This window comes from Macrotis lagotis, chromosome X (assembly GCF_037893015.1).
Source record: "Macrotis lagotis isolate mMagLag1 chromosome X, bilby.v1.9.chrom.fasta, whole genome shotgun sequence".
NCBI classification, from domain to species: domain Eukaryota; kingdom Metazoa; phylum Chordata; class Mammalia; order Peramelemorphia; family Peramelidae; genus Macrotis; species Macrotis lagotis.
In genome coordinates, this window is record NC_133666.1 from 702,303,195 (window position 1) to 702,311,068 (window position 7,874).

Here is a 7,874-nt window from a genome sequence, read left to right on the forward strand (position 1 = left end):
CTCCACTCCCATGCTCCGCCCCCACCACAAACCCCGCCCCCCTCCAAGCTGCTCCTCTCAGACAGCCCCTCCCCTCCGGTTCCCCCCTCCCAGAGCGGGGCCCAGGTGCATCTTGGGAGCCCTGGCAGTGTGCATCCGGGCTCTCCCGTGGGCACTGTCCTGTGGGCCCTCCCCCAGGAGACACGATGCCCTTTCCGTGGGTCTGGGAGGGGAGGGATGAGGACGAGGGCCAGGAGAGGCCATTGGGGCGGAGAAGGCAGAAAGCATTGAAAAGAATCTATCTGTTTAATCTGTACCATTTTCTATGTTATTATTTTGCTTTGATTATTTTATATTGTTTGATTTCTATTATCTAGTTGTTGTGTTTTTTTTAAAGATTTTACAAGGCAATGGGGTTAAGTGACTTGCCCAAGGTCACACAGCTAGACCATTATGAAGTGTCTGAGGCCGGATTTGAACTCAGGTACTCCTGGTACACCTAGCTGCCCCTCCTTTGACTTCTAGATGGCGGTGTGACTGTGGCCTTAGTCAGCCTCTTATCAGATCTGGATGCGATGAAATGAGGAATTAGCCTGGAAGAGAGTGTGGTTACATGGAGCACCTGGTACATCTGTAGTCAGTAAATTTTCCCCTAATATGGACAAAAAAGACTAACTTGCCCTTCCTGAAAATAGCAACGAACCTTATAAATTCACCATTTCCATTTAGTGCTTTGGGAACTCATTAACTGATTGCTTTGGTACCTTTCCTTTAGGGAAGGAGCAGACATGCAAACTTTAAAAACAATTTATCGTATAAGGACAATTAATAAAAAAGGAATGGCTTTTTTTAAAAAAATTGACCCATTTCTCTATATTTTAGAAATGAGTCCTTTGTCAGAATCATCAGTTGTAAAGATTGTTTCCCAGTTTACTACATTTCTTCTGATCTTGATTACAGTGGTTTTATCTGTGCAAAAGCCTTTTAATTTAATGTAATCAAAACCATCTAGTTTGTTTTTGGTGATGTTCTCCAACTCTTCCTTAGTCATAAACTGTTCCCCTTTCCATATATCTGACAGGCAAACTAGTCCTTGATCTTCTAATTTACTTATAGTATTGTTTTTTATGTCTAAATCCTGTAACCATTTGGATCTTATCTTGGTAAAGGGTGTGAGGTGTTGGTCTAATATAAGTTTCTTCCATACTACTAACTTCCAAATTTCTCAGCAGTTTTTATCAAAGAGGGAGTTTTTATCCCAATGGCTGGACTCTTTGGGTTTATCAAACAGCAGATTACTGTAATCGTTTCCTGCTATTGCACCTAGTCTATTCCACTGATCCATGACTTTTTCTTAGCCAATACCACAATTTTGAGGACTGATGTTTTATAACATAATTTTAGATCAGGTAGGGCTAAGCCCCCTTGGAAATTCTTCACTTTTTATTTCTTCACTTGAATTTACTTACAACTTTTTCTAACTCATTAAAGTAATTCTTTGGAATTTTGATGGGTAGGGTACTAAACAGGTACTTCACTTTTGGTACAATGGTAATTTTTATTATATTAGCTCAATCTATCCATGAGCAGTTGATGTTTGCCCAGTTACTTAAATCGGATTTAATTTGCATGAGAAGTGTTTTATAATTATTTTCAAAACATTTCTGAGTCTGTCTAGGCAAATAGACTCCCAGGTATTTTATACTGTCTGAAGGTAAATTGAATAGGATTTCTCTTTCTAGCTCTTCCTGCTGTATCTTGCTAGTCATATATAGAAAATTTGAGGATTTATGAGTTTATTTTATATCCTGTAACTTTGCTAAAGTTGCTAATTATTTCTAGTTGGGGGTTTTTTAAGGTTTTTGCAAGGCAAATGGGGTTAAGTGGCTTGCCCAAGGCCACACAGCTAAGTAAGTAGTAAGCATCTGAGACCAGATTTGAACCCAGGTACTCCTGACTCCAAGGCCGGTGCTTTATCTATTACGCCACCTAGCTGCCCCCTCTAGTAGTTTTTAAGATGACTTTTTTGGGATTCTGTAGGTAAACCATCATGTTATCTGCAAAGAGTGAAAGTTCTGTCTCCTTACCAATTCTAATTCCTTCAACTTTTTTTTCTTCTCTTATTGCTGAGACTAATATTTCTAATACGATATTGAATAGTAGTGGTGATAATGGGCACTAGTAAGGACTCATTCCTAAAATATACAGAGAATTGAGTCAAACTGTCAAAAACAACAGGCCATATTCCAATTGACAAATGGTCAAAGGATATGCAAAGGCAATTTACAGATGAGGAGATCAAAGCAATTCATAGTCATATGAAAAATTGCTCTAAGTCATTACTTATTAGAGAAATGCAAATTAAAGCTGCTCTGAGGTACCACCTCACACCTCTCCGACTGGCCAATATGACCAGAAAGGATAACAATCAGTGTTAGAAGGGCTGTGGGAAATCTCGGACACTATTACATTCTTGGTGGAGGTGTGAACTCATCCAGTCTTTCTGGAGAGCAATTTGGAATTATGCCCAAAGGTCAACAAAAATGTGCATCCCCTTTGATCCAGCAATACCACTACTGGATCTATGCCCTGAGGAGATGATGGAAAAGGGTAAAAACATCCCTTTTACAAAAATATTCATAGCAGCCCTGTTTGTGGTGGCAAAGAATTGGAAATCAAGTAAATGTCCTTCAATTGGGGAATTGCTTAGCAAACTGTGGTATATTTATGTCATAGAACACGATTGTTCTATTAGAAACCAGGAGAGATGGAAATTCAGGGAAGCCTGTGGGGATTTCATGAACTGATGCCTAGTGAGATGAGCAGAACCAGAAAAACACTGTACACTCTAACAGCAACATGGGGACAATGACCAAACTTGAAGGACTTGATCATTCCATGAGTACAACAATCAGGGACAATTTGGGGCTGTCTGAAATGGAGAATACCATCTGTATCCAGATAAAGAACCATGGAGTTTGATCAAAGACAAAGGACTATTTCTTTTAATTTAGGGGGAAAAAACCTGATATCTTATTGTCTGATTTTGCTATCTTTTATACTTTCTGGTTCTTCCTTAAGAATATAATTTCTCTCTCATCATATTCAATTTGGATCAATGTATACCATGGAAAAAATGTAAAGACTGACAAATTGCCTTCTGTGGGAGTTGGGAGAGTGAAGTAAGATTAGGGGGGAAATTGTAAAACTCAAAGTAAATAAAATATTTAAAAAATTAATAAAAAGAAAATAATCAACATTTGGAAATCTGATTTCTAATTGCATGAAAGAGTAAAGACTTTTCAGATCTCAGGGAAAAGCAACATCTGCAATTGCCTGAATTCAACAAAGGAGCTGGCCCATCTCCCAAAGTTTCTATAATCAATCAAAAGAAAATGAAATCACTATCTGAGTGATCAGTGCTTGGGTAGCCAATTTTCAGGTTTTTCTGAGGCTTCATGAATACTTTTAATGTTTTCGTGACAAAGAGTTTTGCCAGTTCCTTCTGCAGATCATTTTAAAGATGAGGAATTGAGGCAAAAAAAGTTAAGGGTCTTCTGGGCTCATCCTTATAGTAAGTGGCTGAGGCTGAATTTGAATTCAGCTCTTTCTGACTCTGGAATCAGTACTCTACCTACAAAGTCACCTAACTGTCCCCAGTTTATCAGTACAGGACCAGGGTTCAGATAGGACAAGTGGATTCTTTGAGATGGGTAACTGTTAAAAACAGCCCTATCATGGTCTGTCATATTTCACATAACTCAAGCACATGAAGCTCAGACCTTTCATTCCTGATGAAATACAACAACACTTTAGTGTCCAATTAACCATTTGGCTACAGACCAATTAATAAAATGTGCATTATCCCTTCAGTGCAGTCTCTCCAAATCTAGAAGCTGAGCTATGATATAAATAGAATTTTAAGAACTTCAGAAATATCTATCATACGGAAAGGAGAACTTCTCAATCTTTGTCTCTTGCCTCTTCAACCTTTGTCTCAGACAAGTATCAGTTATGGGTGACAGATAAGTTAGCCCATAAGGCATGCAACATGAGAACACTCATGTTGAATGCTCTAAATTTTTTTGTTAAATCTGACTGACCTAGTCTTGGATTGTGAATTGGACTGACACAGGTGAGCCTCCAGGCTATCAGACTCGTCCTGTCTGATATCCTATTGGCTAAACCCCCAGCACCTTTCCTAGGTGAGAGCTCCTCAAAAATGACTACCTGGCACTGGAACACTGCTGTCTGATTTTGAAGCAATTAAGGCTCAGCCTTAACAACCTTCAGTTAGTGACCCAGTGGCCCTAGCTGGAGTCTGCCACTTGGATGAAAGATCTTTATCTTTTACACTGGCTCTAAATATGCTTTGGGAACTTCCTCTTCTACAGAGAATTCTATAAAAAAATACAGGATGCTGAGAGTAGATTGCTCAACCCACACCCTGGTGCTTATTAGCTATTTCTACCATTCCTTGTTGTGTTAAATGATTTTACCAACTTAAGTAAAATTCAGAAAATTCTCAAGGTATGAAGAGAAATGTTTTATTCAATTCTGGAGAATCAGACCCCATTCTGCCTTAAAACAAGGAGAAAGAGTGCAAGGAATCCAAAATCTATTTATCCTAATGTGATCCACCCCCACCCCACCACTGACCCATTCTTATTAGTGAGGAATGTGGTCTTCACAATCTAGATTCATAAATTAATCTAAAGAAAACCATATAATTCAAACAGAGATAGGTTCTGCCCCTCCAGGACAAGAAATGTAGAAACATCTGGACTTCAATCCAGGTAAGACAGGGTCAGTTTACTCTTTACATTTCAGTCAAGGTAACATTAAGTTGCTTGTCAGGGAAGGAGGGGCAGTAGAGACATAACACACAGTTCAACTACTTCAAATCTATAATATTCTACTGAAGAAATCTCAGACTTTATCCCATTCAATCCCTCTTCTTTATATTGATGAAATTTCTTCAAATTCCTGTGATATAAACTCACATTTGTGGTCCATCTGGTCAGCAACCTCATTTTTCTTGCAAGTCCACATTAACTCGTAGTCATCTTTTCTAGTAACAAGTTCCCTTTTTGTGCAACTTTACAAAGAATCCAGGTACCATCATTAATCTCACATGAGTCTGAGGCCACCTATCTCTAAGTTGTATAGTCCCAAATGTATGTACCCCGCCTCTGGACATGTCTAGTCATTTGCTACTCCCCAGGCAAATATCCTGGCCACTGAGTTATAAACAATAGTCACCCTGAACTGGCATAGTTATATGCCACTGGTGTTTCTCTCCTCTGGCTTAGAATTGGTTTTCTAAGTGAATTCTTTCAGGTTTGCTCAACCCCTTGAAACCTCTAGCTGGCCACATTTTCCAGAGTCGAGGGGAAGTTACAGGTTAAACAATGTACACATAGGCTAGAAATGGTGAAGATGAAATGGTCCAATGTTTCTCCTCTCTTTTCTTCTGTCATGGAGACATTTGACGTCCTTCTGCATCTTCTGAATCTGTTCCAAAAAGTCCTCTCCAGATTAGATGAGACATTGTCTTCTGGTGAAGAAACTGCTTATCATTTTAACTCAAATCAAAAGACGTTTTCATCACAACACAATGAAACTTAGGAGCTTATTGCAATTTACATTTTGCCTTATTGCTATATTGATGCACACACTTCACTTTAACACAAAAAACTTTCATTAGAGTTTTAGTATATGAGCAAACTCCCAGTGAGAATGATCATACTGACTTAAGCTTGTAACATCATCTTAGTTCAGAGGACTCAGCATGTGGTTTAAAAATGAAACAATCTTAGCCTTTGCTCCACTCTTTTATTACAATAATGGCTCAAACATCCTTAAACAAAATGAAAATGTTCAAAATATTCCCAGATATACCACAGATTTTCCTTTTCCCGATATACTTCACTGACTCACATTTCTTTCCTTAAGCTAGGCCTTAAAACTGTAATTATCCTAAGAATTTTGCCTTCTTATCTAAATATCCCTTCTAAATAAAAATGAAAGAAACTTAATACCTATGTTAACATGTAGCTGATAGCAGCCACACACCAAACACACCTAACCTATCTGTGGCTATTAGATCCAATCCACCTCAAACTTCTTTTTCCAGTTTGCTTAGTAGCCAAAGAGATCCAGGACATCAAAGGAAAATTCCCTTATAGGTACTGAACATCACTGTCCAGGCAGAGGTAATGTGGGTAGTCAAATGTCTTAGGCCAGATTTATTCTTCCAGGTGGGACATTATCCAAGTGTCAATTTGGGGAAATCAAGTCAAAAGTGTCCAACTTCAGGCCATACTGAGAAGCTGCCCCTTTGGCTGCACATTCTTTTCACCTGACGTCTTGGTTTCCTTGGCTGCAAGAACACATCATTTACCTAGAAGCATTTCCTTTTGCTGACCATCCTGGTATTGGACATAAAAAGAAAATTGATTAAAAGTCCGATGATCTAAAATAGTTGTTTTAGCTAATTAGATCTCCAAGTGAATCCATTTCACAATCTGTATTGGGGGGTCATAATCAGATCCCTTCCTTACACATAGACCACCTATATCTACTCTGAGTTGCCTTGTCATTAGAATACATGAAATAGGAATTCCTTCTAAACATTCAAAAAGCAGTCAAGTTCTCCCAAGATCTGGAGTATTCCTTGAGAGATTTCAGCAGTAAAGGCAGGGCCACTGTCTGACCTGATTCCCAACAGGAGGTCAAATCGGAGAGGGGGCTCAGTCAGAATTTTTTAAACCCCTTCAAGCTGTTTCATTAGCTTCTTCCTATTCTGAAAATGTGTCAACAAAAACCAAGAGATACTCAAAACCTGCTGCAGGCATTTTTACTGTCTCTCTTTCTAGTGTTTTTGAGATAAGAATTTTTCTGTCAATTCCCCTTCTTCCCCCCTTTTTATTCAGTGAAGGAATCTTCTAAGGGGGGGAGTAGACTGGTTCAGGGGAAAGGGGAGACAGAACAAGATTTTTCCATCTGGGAATGTTCATTACCTTCCTGCTCTTCTATCCCCCCTTTTGATCTAGGGAAGATATCTTCCAAGGGGGAACAGACAGAACCTGGTGATGGGGATGGGGGGGATAGGGTTTGGGAATTCAGGGCTGAGATCTCTAAATGTAACAAAACAGTATAAGTGTAACGCATTAAGAACTAGATTTCACAAAATAATCTTTCCACTACTGCATCTATACCTGGACCTACAGATCTAGAACAAGCTCCAACACATCATTTAAAATTTCAGGGAACCCAGAGGGTCGTGACCTTTGATAATTTCCCTCAATAAAGCAATCAATCATTAATTCCAGCTTTGACATCATTACAATAAAATGGTTTATATTTGCAAAATAGATCACATGTTTGATAACATCCTTCAATCTTACTTATTGATAAGTCATCTAATTAGGGTTACAGAATTTTAATCTCCTAATCATTTTCCAAAGCCCTTCACATTTATTCAAAATTACTGGAATGGGTATCTTGTAGTTAAGATATACTGTAAACATTAAATTCCTTACCAACATGAAACATAACACGCTGACATCACATTCTCTTGAGTGGATCACATTCTTTATGATAAGTCCATCACAAAAGTTACTTCAATATTTTTCCAACGTTGCCATTGCTGATTGCAAGTCCCTCCTTTCTTATTTCTCCACTACCATGTACTATATTTTCTCTCTTTTACTCTGACTCTGCTGTAGGGTTGCTGAGTGGCGCAGCAGACAGATCCCTGGTCCTGGGGCCAAGAAGCCCTGAGCCCCCATACCACCCCTTAGGCCCAGAATCCACCTGGCCCTATGGTCCTGGGCAGGCCATCCAATCCCAGCCCCTTGCAAGAAGTAAAAAAAGAAAATGTGTTATATCTC